Consider the following 16,139-nt stretch of genomic DNA (forward strand, 5'->3'; position numbering starts at 1 on the left):
GGAAGTATTAAGTGGGGCTAAGAGTCAATGATGACCAGGTCCTAAAGCCTTCTGGAAACTTACCATCTTAAGTTCTAGGGTCCTCCCTCAAGCCTTCGTCTGTAAACTGCAAATAAAGCCTGGCTCCAATACATGGCAATGTTGTAGGGACTAATAGTGTAATGTTTGAGAGCTCCAAACACAGCAAGTCACAGAGCAATGTTCACATGGGTAACGAGTATACACGAAGGTCCTTTGTAGCCACTGCGTTAGGGTTAGCTTTGAAAAAAAAATTGGGCATTGTGGAGCATGGCTTTAATCCCAGCACCAGGGAAGCAGAGGCAGATGGGTATCTGTGAGTTTGAGGCCAACCTGGTATACACTGCGAGTTCTGAAACAGAAAAAGCTATATAGAGACCCTGTCTCAAAACACAAAGCAAAATTAAAAAAGCTTCCTGTGGTCTCTCTTCCGTTGCACCCACCCTCTGTGCGCAGAAACTGGTCAAGGTGAAATCTAGTGGCCGCTTGTCCCAGATCAGCTGTAAGACACTGACTACAGTCAGTTTTCCTCTCAGTACTGCCTCAGGGGTGACTCAAAGGGCCACAGCAGACAAGAGGCTCCTTGGTGGAATGTGTTCACGCTTCCATGCCCCATCCTCCTAGATCGTTGCACTTTGCACGTACAAAGTTCCTTCGGTGCCTGTATGAGGGCACCAGCTCAGGTCACCCCCAGAATCAGCTTTCCAAACCACTCCTGGCCTCAGACCCTGGGTCCCTTCGAAGGAATACCTTCCCTTTAAAGCTCTCTCGTCAGGAGGAGGCCAACAAACAAGGCTTTTAAAGCCCCAGTTAACCCCGAGGAAAACCAACTGCACAGAGTCAACCAAGTCTTGGGCTGAGCTCCTAGAGCCTGTCCTGGCAACCCCCAGAGCGCAGTCTGCAGGAACTGCAACTTCCGACATGTTCGGCCGTACGGCCCGCTGGGAGTTGTAGTCCTTACGACCCTCTCCCCGTGCGCCTAAGGAACTGCTCCGGCACGATCTACTGCCGTATCTGGCGTCTTTGTCCTCTAAAGTGCCCTTGAAAGACCATAGAGTCGTATTTAACTTATTTTACAGGAAAGGAAATAGAGACCGCTCTAAAGCAGGGTCACAAAGGCACCAAGAGCGCGAACCTTCCCAATGCTTCGCCCGGGCCGCACGCCCCGCCTCCCCCCCTTCGTCCGCGATGGTGCGGCCCGGTAGGCCCATTGTTCTCCGCAGGGGGAACCGACGATCAGTTTGAGCGGTTCGCCCGCGCTGAGGGGCGTGTCCAGATTCCCCGGGCCGGTCCTCCCCCGCTCCGCGTTGGTGAGGCCCGACCAGCCCAGTGCGCCACCAAGCAGGGAGTTCACCGAGGGGGCGTGTCCGGACGCCCCGTCCAAGTCCTCCCCCTCGCCGCGATGGTACGGCCCGACGGGCCCATCGCCTGCGAGTGAGGCGGGGCGTGACAGTCTACTCGCTCGCGTTGTACCTGCGATCCCGGGAACACGCGTACCCAGACGCTCCGCCCCTGTCCCCCCTGTTCGCGATGGTGCGACCCGACAAGCCCATCGCGAGCTCTAGGGAGGGGGAGACGGCGAGCAGGGTCCACTGCGGGAGCAGGGGGAGGGCCGCGGCCGGCGGCTTGCGAGCCGCAGCCGGAGCGGGACCGGGCTTCTCCGGGAGCGACGCGCCGCCGCCTAGTGGGGGTGGAGCCCAGCCGTGGCCCCAGGTAACGCCCGGGCGCGGGCCGCTGTGGATGCGGCGGGAGGTGCGGTCCCTTCGGTGAGGCCTCGCCGGCCCCAGTCGCCGCTGCGGCCGGTCCGCTCGGTCCAAGTGCTAGGGCGCCCGGCTGGAGGAGTTTCTCCGAGCTCTGCGCTCGCCTGGTGGGGCTCCAGCGCGGATCCTGTGTCTTGTGGCCCCGTATGGGACCCTAACATTTCCCCCTTTGGCAGCCAGAGTGGCTGGAGGTCCAAGAAACAGCACTAACCCGGGCCCATCGCTGTATTAGTGATGTTCGAACCCCGAGAGGTCGAGAGTCGGTTTGCATCTTGCCCAGTCGAAAAGCGTTTCCTGTCCGAGCCCCACTAGGCTTGAGTGGAGCTGGTGCTGGGGGCCAGGGAGGAAAGGAATTGGGGGTGAGGGTACGAAACGTAAGGAAATGGGGTATTGGTCCTTATAGGCTCTGCACTCCTGTAGCCCCAAGTTTTCTTCTCAGTAGTGTAATGCTTTCGTTCCGACTGCAGATTGAGCGATTCCAGTGGTGAGATGTACGCAGTGTAGGGAGGGGTGAATGAGTTAAAAAAAAAAAAACCAACCAGCATACACCCAAAGTTCGCACATCCCACTGCAGACACAACCAGGGAATCACACCGTCAGTTGCATATCCACCGCGAGCCACCTAGGGAGGTAGGTACAGGTACTCTCGTCCTGTGGTTACCTCTGGACAAACAGCCTCTCACGGAGGTTAGGGAAGCCCGCAAGGTCACAGAGCCCCTAAGAGCCAGAGGAGCCTGCATCCAGCCATTAGTATAGTCCTGTCTTCTTTACATTCAGCAGGTGAACAGTGCCACAGTTATTGGCGTTGTCATTGACCCCATTTTACAGATGAGAGCCTAAGATGCAGAGAAGAGAAGTCACCCTGAGTGGTGCTCTCATGAGCACAAGACCCAGAATACATCTGCACGGACCCACACACTCTGCTCCTTGCCCATCTGCACAAATAATCGGTTATTTGGAGAGGCAAAGCTTGGGGTTAATCCTTGCCCCAACAGAGAGGATGTAAAACAGGCCTCTCAAAACTCTCCCTGGTGTACTAGGCTCTGGGCTCTAGTCTGATGCTTGGTGATACTTTGAGACGTCTGAGTCCCAAGCTGGCCATGGTGTGCTATGTGTCCCAAGGTCCCAATTGCGTGTTCCCTTAGTTTTGGGAAGGTTGTATCCTGCCTCTATGAATGAAGATTCTAGGAGCCAAGAAAGAAAGCAATGGAAGAAAGCCTCACTCAGAAGGGAGGCAGCCAGTCTTCTGGCTCTGATAGGAGGTGGGAACCCTGGCTTGGCAAGGCCCTCTTAGGAAAGAGTACTAGCACCTTCTTCCTGTTTCAGCTTGTCAGAGTACAGCTGGCATGCAGGAGAGGCTGAGGAGGAAGCTGGAATGCAACAGCAAGTGCTTGGCACTTGGATCCTGCTGCCCTCTCCCGCTCTCGTCTGCCACCTCAGGCACTTGCTAGGTCCTGAGCTGTGCTCTTCTTTTGCCCCAGGAACATCTGTACTTTTGATCATTGCAAAGTCTCGGGGATGTGTAAGGGTCATCTTTCACCTCGGTTGCCTCTTCTGTGCAGTGGGGCATTTGCTCTTCGCTCACAGAGATGATGAGGGTGAGCCGCCTGAGGACTGTGTACAGAGCCCCTTAGTGCTCACTGGAACTGAGGCAGCTTTCTGCAACCCACTGGGCCAGCCTTCCTGGTTCTGCGGTGAGTGCAGTTACTTCCTCTCTCTGAGAGTAAGCAATACCTAACTACTGGGGGATAGGCTGTCATAAGAGGCACACAATAGGTATGAGGGCCACACCCCACAGGGGATTGAGCTCTGATGAGGAAGAGGCACACAGAGGGCCACACTGGGATCCCAAGGCATAGGATTTTGAAGACTAGTCCAGATTGCTGTCTTCTATTGAAAATTTAGGAAACTTGGTAAAATTCTTCTCTCTTCTGCTGATACGATTTTGCGTATGGCCAAGAAAGATCTTCAGGTTTGGAGGTGTCTGGGGCATCTGTTCCTGGGGAGAGATTGACTGTGGGCTTCTAGGGCCAGGCCCAGACTGAGTAGATCAACAAAGAGGGTCCTGTATTGGGAAAGTGATTGCCTGGCCAAGTAGGGACAACCCAGAGTATCTTTGGCCATTTGTGGCTCACTGGGAGCCAGGTCACAGATGAATCTGAACCCTGCAGGAACTGCAGGATGGTCTCATGGAGATAGCCCTATCCACAGCATGATCATGGTTCTGTTGGGTCTGGGAAGCCAGAATAGACCTAACAGGCTAGGAAAGGCACAGGGGAGCTGTCTGGCTGTGTCTAGAGCTGTAAAGAATCTGCCAGACGTGGGTAGGTGATGTTGAAGACATACTAGGAAAAGAAAATGATACATGGGCCAGACTTGGGTTTAAAAGCCCATAACTGGATTGTGAATGGAGGGTAGATTTTTTTTTTTTTTGTTTCTGTGTATGAGCATGCACGCTCGCTGTCTGTTTGGTGAGTGCGTATGTGTGCTGATGTGTGAGGGTATGAGTTCAATCCTGGATGGCATTCGTCTGGCACTGTCCATCCTTTGTAAGACAGGGTTTGGAGCTAACCAGCTAGTCTTGGCTGGCTGGCTGGCTGGCTGGGTGCTGTCCAGAAAGCCCTGGGGAATCCACCTGTCTCCGTGTTTCTTTATGTGTATTGTGTGGATGGAACTCAGGTTCTCAAACTTGCCTGGCAAGTACTTTAGTGACAACTATCTCTGTAAGTCTCTGAGGGAAGAAAATAGTAATCTCTGCTCAGGCAAGTCAGTTCACTTCTAGGACCCTCAGCTCCTCACCCATACATCGAGGCAAAGGCATTCCTGTGGTGCCACATTCCTAGTAAAGGCTGGATTTCAGTACACTGCAAACAATGCCCCCTTTAGCCAGGAGGGGATTGTTGAATGAGACGGTGACTGTGACAGGGTTTTGTCTGATTCAATGATGCAGAGTAAAGGTCAGGGTCAGTTCAGCTCCTGTAACAGAGGAGGTGGGAGTGGAACCCTGAAAAGCAGGAAGGAGGAATTGATTTCTAGAAAAGGAAAGGCTCCTACAGCAGAAGGGGGCCAGGCACAGCTAGCCAGAAGGAAGACCATTGTGGTGCAGGAATGGTTAGAAGAGGGTAAGCCCAAGAGACTGATGGGGGGAGCTTACTAAGGTTGCCTCCAAGGCCAGTGTGCACTCGGTGGCAGAAGAGCCACTGCAGGCTCCTCCCATAGAAGCATCAGTCAGGGTACAGATGGAAGCATCTTTGAGCACGGGCAGGATTTCTAGCTGCTTGTGATTGATGGAGACAAGAATTGATAGGAGCAAACAGAGAACATCACTTTGCATGTCCACGCCTAAGTTCACGCGTATTTGTAGACAGCGTAGAATTCCAAGTTACATCTGTGCCACTGCGCCATTAACTTGATCTCCTGTTGCTTAGAGATCTGCAAATTGCCCCCAGGTGCCATCTTGTCATCATGCTGCTGGCTGCACATCCACAGTGTGATTAGTTGGTCTGAAGGACTTTCTAAGCCAAAGATTATTCCCCAGTTTCCTTCTGGAGTCTTTCCATTGGCTGCTTTTCCTGAGGAGAGATTTTCATTCTAAGGGAATGAAAATTTTAATGCCTTAAAATCGGGCTTATAAAGTACTAGAGAGGTAGCTCAGCAGTTAAGAGCACTCGCTGCTCTTACAGAAGACCAGGGTTCAGTTCCCAGCACCCACAGCAGTTGACTCACAACTACCTGTAACTCCAGTTCCAAGGAGTCCAATGACCTCCTCTGGACTCTACAGACAATGCCTGAACTGGGTGCACAAACATACACTTAGGTATACACTCATACATACACATAAAATAATAAAATCTTAAAAAAAAATAGACCTAAGATTTATTTTATGATTTTCAGCAAATTTTTCAATAGGTTGTTCTGCCTAGAATTTGTGTTTTGAGACAGGATTCCTGTGTAACCCTAGCTGTCCTGGAACTCAGTCCATAGACCAGGCTCAGAGATCCACCTGCCTCTGGCTCCCAAGTGCTGGAATTAAAAGAGTGCACCACCATCGCCCCGGCTCTGACTAGAATCTTTTAAAGCAATTATATAGTTATCAAGATTTAAAAATCTGGGGCTGGAGAGATAGATGGCTCAGAGGTTAAAAGCACTGGCTGCTCTCCCTGAGATCCTGAATTTAATTCCCACAACTGTCTGTAATGGGATCTTGCGCCCTCTTCTGGCCTGCAGGCATACATGCAGACGGAACACTGTAACACTGTATACATACTAATAAATCAATCTTTTTAAAAAATTAAAAATCTGAACCAGGAGAAGTAATGTATGCCTATAATTCCAGTACTTGGGAGGTAGATGCAAGAGGATCAGGAGTTTGAGGGTAGGCTGAGACATAAGACTGTCTAAAAACTAATAACAGAAAATTAAAATCTGCCCTCCTGAACAGATGCACCTTGTTAATTCCCGTATGCTTTCACAAATACTATATGCAGATACAATGGCCCACGAAACTAATGATACTGTTACATCTTGTTCAGCAAAATGGTTTCATTTTTTAAATACTTATGGGATGTATCCACTAAGTATAAAGTGAGTGCACCTGATCCTAGAGCCTGCTGCATAGGTTTAACAAATGTTGCCATTTTGTCCCGACATCTTGTTCTGGGTTGGTGGGCGTTGGAGGAGTCCAGTTCCTACAGACCATCCTTGTAGACACGTGCATTAGGTAATTCTGGTGTTCTGCAAACCCCGTCCCCACTTTGTCTGCCTGGGAGACATCCAAGGAGACTGAGCCACTACTTCAGCTTGGGTCCATGTCTCTGTTCTCTCGCGCTTCAGTTGTTAACTGGGTGTGTGACACGTTTGTTGTTTGGCTTTTGAAGACAAGGTCTTAGTACCCTTGGCTGGCCTGGAACTCGCTTTGTAGACCAGGCTGGCTTCGAAAGCTCGTCTCTGGTACCGCTTGTCAAACTGTTGGTAGGCCTAGAAAACTAACTTCCCTGGGTTGCTACAGCCAGCTCTTCCGACTTCAGCTCAACTAGAGCCTCCCCAATCCCTTTCCACCGCATCCCTCTCACCCCCAACCCCCACCCGACCCCCGGCTGCCCTGGGGACGGGGTTGCAAAGTGTTTCTATGACGTCAACATGCGCAGGGCCAATCCCCCCCCCGCCCGCCCAGGAAACGTTTAGTCGTTTGCATGGGGCGTCAGTCATTGGTCTCTTGGGCCTTCTGGGCTGTCGCAGCTTTTTAAAGGCACTGCATAACGGAACAGAAAGCGGGAGAGGCAGAGGCGCGGTGGGCTATGAGGTCATCGCCGGCCTGCGGGGCTCGGGAGTGACGTCACCTCCGGGAAGCGTGCCGGCCGGGGCTGAGGGCGGTCCTCTAACCGAGGCTGCGTGAGAGGCTGCGGGCCCCTCAGAGGCCGCGGCCCTAAGAAGGTAACTATGACAGTTTAGTGCGCGCCGTGGCCCCGAACTCGGGGGTGCCCCGTCCTTCACCTGCGACCTGGCCGTGGGGGCTTTCAACTATATGAGGTGGGGGCGAGGAGGCTTTTTTAACCCGGTTTTCAAGATGGCGACCCGCTAGTCACGTGCCGCTCGCAGAACGCGATTGGCCGGCGCGGTGTCGAGGGGCGGGGCCTGAGGCGGGGCGGGCACGGGCTCCTGCCGCTGCTGTTTGCTTGAGCGTCCTGGCGCGCCCCCGCGCTGCGCGTCCTCGCCGCTCTGAATGTTGTGAATCAAACGTGGGGCTGGTTCCATCCGGCCGCCGCGGACAGTTCTTAAAGGGCCAGCCCGCCGGATCGCACAGCTGCGTCCTGCGCCGCCCTCCTCTCGGGTCCGGGCCGGGGAAGCGGAAGACAGAGCAGGTTCGGGAAGGAGCCGGCGCTCCACCATCCGCACCCCGCATCGCGAACAAAGGAGCCCGCGTGTTGTGGGACGGCTGCCGGTGAGTCGGGCCAGGCCCCTAACTTCGGACCCGCACCCCGGAACTCTGACTCCCTCGGGGGCTCGCTGTGGTTTGCCGGCTTCGTGGGCGTCGATCCTGGGCTGTCGGGGTCTGCGCGACGACGGTGAGGCCCCCGGGCCAGGTGCTGCCTGGGGCTGCCTAGACTCGGCCAGGCCACCCCTCTGCGGAGCGCTGCGGTGGAGGGGAAGGAGTCACCCCCTCCCCCTGCAGCCGCCACTTCCTTTGTTGTTGCTTTTGTCTCACGCCGAGCACATGGTCCGGGATCCTCGGTTCTTAAAGTCACAGCGCTCTAGTCCTTGTGCTCCTGCCTGGCCTCGTCCCTCGGTGTTCCTCCGAGTGAGGCACTAAGGAGTAAGAGGGGGTCAGCGGAGTCTCTCCTGGGACAGGTGTGCATGCCTCGACCCCGGTCCCCAGGGAGGGACGGCTTTGGAAGCTTACTGGAACCCCACTGCCTGCGTCTGGCCTGTTTTAGGGAGGAGCTTGAACCTCGGGGACTTAGTTTTCCTCCCCCACTAATGTGAACATCTGGTTTCTCTGGCATTTTAGGGGCGCTCTGGGGGGATTTCGATCCCGGTTTTTATTTGTTGCAACTGAGACTTAGCGAAAACTAAAGGAGTTCTTTAACCAAGGTCACCCAGGGAGTCTAAACTGGCCAAGGTGTGGTGGTCCCACTCCAATGCCTCCGCGGTTTTCCTGCGAGTTGGGAAGCTCCTGCTTTAGAGTTGGGCCAGCGGGTCAGGGAGGGGGAGGTTGTCTTCCCGCCTAAGCCTAGTCTTGGTCTTGGGGGTCTAGCTTTGCTGGTCTGCTAGAAGAGAGCGTCTTTTTTGCAAACAGACTCCACGCCGGGGTCAAATATGTGCTTGGAACATTGTATTCGGCTGACAGGGTTGTGGACTCATGGGGGCAGGATCAGACTTAGGGGAGTTTACACAACTTCTTAAAGAGAACAGTGAAAGAGGTGTGGAAAGTAGTGTTGCTGGTTGACCTTGACTGTGTCACTAGGTCCAGCTCAGTCTCTTGCGCGGCTCCAGAACAGCTACTCACAGGTACTGAAAGAGACTGTGTCTGTGTGCCTCTAGAAGGAGTCTGGTTTTTCCTCTGGCCACTGTCATCTTGAGTGGACTAGGTCTGGGTCTAGGGAGCCAGCCAGGACCAGTTCTGTTCCCTGTGGTCCAGAGCAACTCTAACCGAAATGGGTGTGTCCCCTCTTTACCACTTTTGTTCCTGATAGGAATTACAGAATCCCCTTCCCTCCTGGGGCACGCGGCTGGAGCAGCGTGCTTCTGCATCTTCCAGCCCTTCCGGTACCTCGTGTTTGCCTAGGGTGGGAGTGCAGGGCAGTGTGTCTTTCTTTCTAGAAATGATTATTTACCCTACAGCTGGCATTCACTTTAAGGACTGATTCCTCTGTTGCCTTCAGCGTGGCCCTTGATGGTTCCCTGGGGAGATGATTCTCAAGTTGTTACCATTTTTCACAGAGGAGTCTGGGGTTCAGGTACCAGAAGCCATGGGCCTAAGATCCTGGCAAAAAGTTGGGGGTGTTGTTTGTTCGGGGGTGATGCTGTTACCTTTGGCACCATCATCCACTAAATGCCCTTCTGTCTGCTGGCTTGGGGTGGGCCAGGCATCTTGTTTCAGTGTTGGGGGTGGGTTACTCCTGGCCCTTGTTGGTGGCTGGCCTGGAATTAGGAAGTGAGAACCTATGTGTTAGGGTGTATATAGTTAGCCCCAGCCAGGGGTCACAAAGCCAGTGACCAAAGATAACCAGGTGCAGAGTGGACAGGATTCAGAGAGAAGACCCATTTTCTGATTGAGGAGGAGAGGTGCTCCATCCCCCTTTAAGTCTTATTTAGAGACTAGGATTTGTAGGGAATGATTTATAATCTCTCAGTCTTCACTCACTGGCCCCACCCTGTCGTCACTGCAAGACTGCTTTTACACAGACTGGGTAGTGTGGAGAAGGTGCTCTCCTGTGCAGAGTTCTGGGTAAAGGAAATGGTTCTTTGCATTTAGCTGGAATGACTAAGGTGCTTCACTGGCTTTACTGCCTTGCTGCGGCAGCAGGTGGCAACATTTGCAACTGGACATCAGACATGCATAGGTTTGTTGGTTGAAAAAGAGTAGAAAGGCCTCCTTGTGGCAGTAATGGCAAAGAACTGGCCCAGTGCAATAAACTCTGTAGTGTCTCAGGGCCCAATGGATTTTATTTTCTTTTTTCTTTTTTTAATATTTATTTATTATGTATACAATATTCTGTGTGTATGTCTGCAGGCCAGAAGAGGGCACCAGACCTCATTCCAGATGGTTGTGAGCCACCATGTGGTTGCTGGGAATTGAACTCAGAACCTTTGGTAGAGCAGGCAATGCTCTTAACCTCTGAGCTATCTCTCCAGCCTCCCGATGGATTTTAGAGTGTTCTTGCCAAGTCTTCATCCTGACTGAGTTAGTGGATGGAAGCCTGAGGTTTACCCTGCTTTCCCACCTGGTCCTCCTGTGACCCTAAAGAGGAGACCCTGCCCTGACCCATTCCTACTCATCTTCCTCTCAGATTCATCCTTTTTCAAAAGGCTCTGCTTCCCACATTGGGGTCTATATGGGGTCCCAGAGCAAGGACCTGGATCCTTGCCAGACCCAGCATGCTTGCTCCTGGCAAGTTTCTTTCCTGGGCCTAATGAAGCCTTGAGGTGGCCTTCACTGTCAGCAGCAAGATGGGGGGGGGGGGGGGTAGAGAAGCAGGCTTGAAGTTGCTCTATTTCCTAGCTTCAACATGTGTGTGGGACCTGGGGCAGTGAGTCTCTTCTGCCAAGTCTGCTACAAACTTTCCGTAATTAATGGGTGCTGTCCCAGCTGAGTGTGCCCCAGGGTGAAGGACGAAGGAGAGAAAATGGTGTCTGACCTTAGACCAAGAGTTTCCAAGGGTAGAAATGGGTCAGGCCATATTACCTAGCACTGGAGAATGAGTCCCAGGCCTTCTTCCTCTTTAGCCAGTCGTATAAAAGGGGAACCTGACTCTCCCACGAGCCCCATCTGCCTGGAGATGTAGTCCCTGACTGAGGCAAAGGAAGCTTCCTGCAGCCAGAGCCTCACTGGAGCCCCTGGTCCTGAAGCATACTGGTCTGGTCTCTGAATTTACTGTGTTCTAAGTTTTGATCCCACTTCCCAGAGCAGGAAGCTAGTCTAGCCTGTCAGCCCTGGACCCCAGGCTCTAGAGGAGGACCTGTCTAGTTTTTGTCTGCCTCACCATTCCTAATTGCACAAGCAGCTGGATTTTCCTATCCCTCTATGTCTTTCTCTACTTGCCTCCTAGGGTTGTGAGCCCCGGCCCAGCCCCTCCACCTCCCTGCTCCCCTGATGAGACCATGGGTTTTGGCAGTGACTAAGTGGCCACCCTCTGCCCCCTGTGGGTCACTGGCGATTCTCTACAAGACCTAGGCAGCAGTCCAGGCCAGCTCTGGGGAAGGTAGGAAGAAGTCTCCATCTCTATTCAAGGGCAGCCATCTTGGCTTGGGTTCATGGACAGAGGGGTGGGCCCTAGGGCCCTGAACTCTCTCGGCTTTCTAGTGTGGATTATGACCCTGTCTTCCCTCCCTGCATTATAAATGAGTGGCGCTCCCTCTGTCCTGTTGGGGCTCCTCTGTGTGGTGCAGCCTTGGCCACGAGGGGCCCCTGGCCAGCCCACCTACCCAGGATGAGCACTTCCCCTCCCAGCAGCTGCTGCCCCGACCGTCACACCTCTCTGTAGAGGAGCACCGAGCCTCAGCTCCTGCCGGCAGGAGCCCACGAATGCTGCACCCGGCCACCCAGCAGAGCCCGTTCATGGTTGATCTCCACGAACAGGTAGGAAGGACAGCTCTTAGTTCGCCCACCCCCACCCCCAGCTTCTATCAAACTGATTTTTAAGAAACAGATTCTCGGGCTGGAGAAGTGGCTCAGAGGTTCAGCGTACTGGCTGCTCTTCCAGAGGTCCTGAGTTCAATTCCCAGCAAACCACATAATGTCTCATAACCATCTGCGATGAGATCTGGTGCCCTCTTCTGGCATGGAGGTGTTCATGCAGGAGGAATATTGTATACATAATAAATAAATCTTGAAAAAAAAAAAGAAAAAAAAAAGAAACAGATTCTCGCTTGCTGTACTTGGCCTGTTAGTCCACAGCAGGGGTGAAGGGAGGGTCTTCCCTGGGTGCCTACAAAGATTCATTAGGACACAAGTGCTGCACAACAGGGTCTCACTATGTGACCCTGGCTGGTCTGGAACTCTGGAAGTAGACCAGGCTGACCTCATGTCCCAGAGATCTGCCTGCCTCTTCTGCTTCCTGTGTGCTGGCATTATAGGCATTGCCTGGCCTTGTCCAGGACTCTTTCTCGAAAGGTTGCCCTCCCTACAGTGCCTGATGCTCTCTCCACAGGTGCACCAGGGGCCTGTCCCTCTGTCCTACACAGTTACCACAGTGACCACCCAAGGCTTCCCCTTGCCTACAAGCCAACACATCCCTGGCTGCAGTGCCCAGCAGCTCCCAGCATGCTCCGTGATGTTCAGTGGGCAGCACTACCCCCCTCTGCTGCCTCCCACCTCCAGTGAGTAAATGCTTTCTTCTCCTGCCCCAGGTACATGCCACACTGTCCATCCCAGCAGGTATGAGCACAGGTGCCCTAGGAACTGAGTTAAATGCCTGTGCAGACTGTCAATGTATTAGTTTGGCCTTCCGGCCATGGCCCTTCCCAGAGTAATGTGTTTGTGTTCCCACAGAGGTATGTGGCAGTTTAGAGGTCAGGGACCTTTCTGTAACAGCGCCTGCTGTATACCAACTGCAGTAGAGGCTGTGGGATGGCACCCTGCCTTGGCGGCCTAGGGCAGGGATGGGGCTTGCAAAGCCGCTGTAGCTCCTGGGTTTGTGTGCTACAAGTAAGAGCCGTTAGCTGGGGGTGTTCCCTGGCCTCCTTGGTGCATAGGCCCAGTTTTGCTCTCTCTCAGCAGCTGATCCAAGCATGTACCATGCAGCAGCTCCCTGTGCCCTACCATACCTACCCCCACCTCATCTCCAGTGACCACTACATTCTTCAACCCCCCGCCACCGGCCCCACCGCCTCAACCTACCCACATGGCACCACTCGGGCAGTTTGTGTCCCCGCAAACCCAGCACCCACGTCTGGTGAGTTTTGGGGAGATGAGGGGGAATGCAGAGTGGGAAAGGCAAGGATTTTATTGTAAGCAGCTGGCTGACCCATCCCTTCCTCTCCAGTCCCTGCAGCGTCTGGACAATGATATGGACCTTCGAGGGGATCAGCACCCCTTAGGTAGCTTCACTTACTCCACCTCTGCCACTGGCCCAGCCTTGTCACCCTCAGTGCCCCTTCACTACCTACCCCATGAGCCACTACACCAGGAGCTGTCCTTTGGTGTGGTAAGTGCCACCCCCGTCCCTCTAGCTGGGCCTAGGGCAGCGAGCCCGACCCGCCTCCAGTTGACCTGCTGCACCTGTTCCTGTTTGCAGCCATATTCCACATGATGCCCACGGAGACTGAGCACACAGAGATACCGTCTACAGCAGCCGCTGCCGCCACCCGCCCGCCGCCCCCCACCACCACCACCATCTTATTACCCAAGCTTCCTCCCCTACTTCCTGTAAGTACCAGCGTAACTTCCCTAGAGCCATTAGGCCTTATTTTCTAGGACCCCATAGCTCTGGTCGCCCACCCACACAGTGGTTGACCCTGCCTCTCTTCCAGTGTGCTCGAACAAGCACCACCATCCTGATTTGACCCATGCAGAGCTCTGTACCTTGTTTGCATTTGGGGGTGGGGGTGCTTTGTGCCGTCTACCTCTGCTGACCTGCACTCTGGGGGCTCCCCTCTAGTTCAATGCTGCCAATTGTCACCGACCACCATGGGCCCCACCATCAGCCTGGATCTGGATGTGGATGACGTGGAGATGGAGAACTATGAGGTCTGTGATGCCTGAGCTGGGAGGTGGAGTCTGGGAGACCTCCAGCTCTAGTGCTGCTGACCTCCCTTGCCTGGCTCTAGGCCCTCCTGAACCTGGCTGAGCGGCTGGGAGATGCCAAGCCCCGCGGCCTCACCAAAGCAGACATAGAGCAGCTGCCGTCATACCGCTTTAACCCTGACAGCCATCAGTCTGAGCAGACTCTGTGAGTGTTGCACCAGAACCTCTGGGAGGGTGCTCGCTGTCGGTGTGGGGGGGTGACACTGTGCTTCTCGTCAGGTGTGTGGTCTGCTTCAGTGACTTTGAGGTGCGGCAGCTGCTCCGAGTCCTGCCCTGCAACCATGAGTTCCATGCCAAGTGTGTTGACAAGTGGTTGAAGGTAAGGCAGCCTGAGCCCGCTCCCAGGTAGCCCTGGTGGTCAGGTGTGTAGAGTTTATCGAAGTCAAATAGGTGGGGTGGGAGGTCAGGAGAGCAATCTCTGATGTGTGGCTGTTCCTCCCAGGCCAACCGGACCTGTCCCATTTGCCGGGCCGATGCCTCCGAGGTGCCCAGGAGGCTGAGTGAGGCTCCGCAGCCACCCCACAAGAACCCTGCCCAAAGCTCCGGAAATGGGTGGGGGGAGGCAGGGAGTGGCCCAGGGAGAACTGTAAGGGAGGGGCCGGGCCTGTCTCAGCATTCCCACCTGCAACTTGAGAGCTGGTGCCAGGGTCAGCCCTGGAGAAGCCCCTGCAATAAGCCCCTGCGTTTGCCAAGCTCCAAAGACTCCTTCCCCAAACTGCCTGCCTGCCTGCCTGCCCGCCCGCCCGCCATGGAGCTGCCTGAGTGTCCCCAACTCAGTCTGCCTCTTAATTTGCCCTTGGGTCCTTCTTCCTGCTGGCTCTGGGAGGCAGGAGTCCATTCCCCAAGTGTGGTGGCTGGTGTGATCCCCACCCCCCAAAATGACCCTGGGTCAGCTGGTCTCTTGTACTGAAGAGAAGTACTCCCTGCACAGGTGGGACTGCCAGGTCTGTGGGCAGATGGGAGCCAGAGACCATTTCCTAAGGCCCAGGACGCCAGACAGACTTGGGCAGTCGGCTCTGCCTCCACTGCTGTGCAGTGTGGGTCTGACTCCCCAGGACCCCACCCCAGGCACAGCATTCCAGCCCACCCCAGGCTGGAGGGTATCCCAGCCACAGTCTTTGAGCAAATGGGATGGGGGCTCCAAGCTGAACACATTATGTTCCACAGGAGACAAGCCACAGTCTGGGCATGTCCTTGTGTTCCTGGTGAGTGCCCCCCCACCAGGGACAGTGTCAGACCCGTGCTTGATCTTCTCCCCCTCTGTCGTTTTGCATGAACGTGAGGAACAGCAGTTTTTGTTTATTCATTTGGCCCAAAATTGCGTGTAGGGGGTATGGATATTTAGAGGTGTTCGGGGGGGTTTTTTTGTTTTGTTTTTTTGTTTGTTTGGTTGGCTTTTTTTTTTTTTTTTTTTTTTTTGATTTTCTTTTTCCTTCTTTGGTTTAATAGGAGTGGGGTGAGGGCATAGGGACCAACCGGGACCAAATGCCCAGGGGGCAGAGGAGGGTCAGGTTGTGCCGCACCAGGCCTTCATATGAGCGTGTGGCTGGGACTGCGCTGGGCGGCTGGAAGTCACAGGGCAGGGTTGGGGGGTCTGTGCTCAGCTGATAACTGCCATGCACTGTACTGCACATGTCCCTAGAGCCTACCAGGGACCGATTGCTTTTCAGGGCATTTCCTCCAGCCAGGGGCTGTCTCCCACCTGCCTGGTTGAGTCTCCTCCTAGGAATCCCAATGAGGACAGAGATCAGGGAGGGCGTGAACCTCCACCTGGGGGCCCCTCCCAGTCTGATCCCTTGCCCTCCAAGGTCTGGAGGAGGCTGAGTTCCCTACTCCTCCTTCCAGGTCCCATTCTTTCCCTTTCCTACCCCTGTCTGGGGTTGCTGCCCTGAGTGAACGAACCGCGTGTGGGGCCGGCACATCCTAGCAGGCAGCCATTGGCGCCTGCTGCCTCAGGGATGCTCCAACCACCCTCGTTCTCCTCAGCAGCCCTGGCTCCCTGCCTCCCACAACCCATCCTGCCAGGGGGCCCATCGGCCTGGTCCCACCCCACAAGAACCCAAAGTCTTACTGTATATAACTCCAGGTGATGTTTCTATATTTATAGCAGTGTTGAAATCCACGTTTTACACAGAACCACCTTATCCAACCCTTCCTCACCCCAACAAAAGGTTTTTAAACCCTTGTGGTTTTCCTGGGGCAGCGGAATTGGCTCATGGATTGTGTTGGCTGCAGTGATGATTCCAGCGAGCAGCTACTGTGGGGAATACATGGTTTTCATTTGTATTTTTTGTTTTGTTTTGTTTTTTTAATCATTTAAGAAAGATTTACCAAACAATTACTTAGGATGTTTGTGATTTGCCAACCTTGCTGTAGATGCCATGTTACCAATGATT

The 16,139-nt window shown here is 54.1% G+C and overlaps 1 pseudogene; it reads left to right on the forward strand.

The window, feature by feature from the left end:
• Nucleotides 1-1,505: 1,505 nt before the first annotated feature.
• LOC121445763 lies at nucleotides 1,506-14,295 on the forward strand (annotated as a pseudogene).
• Nucleotides 14,296-16,139: the final 1,844 nt, after the last annotated feature.

Source organism: Microtus oregoni, unplaced genomic scaffold, assembly GCF_018167655.1.
Source record: "Microtus oregoni isolate MIOR12 unplaced genomic scaffold, Mior012 000552F_ref0000199, whole genome shotgun sequence".
Classification (NCBI taxonomy): domain Eukaryota; kingdom Metazoa; phylum Chordata; class Mammalia; order Rodentia; family Cricetidae; genus Microtus; species Microtus oregoni.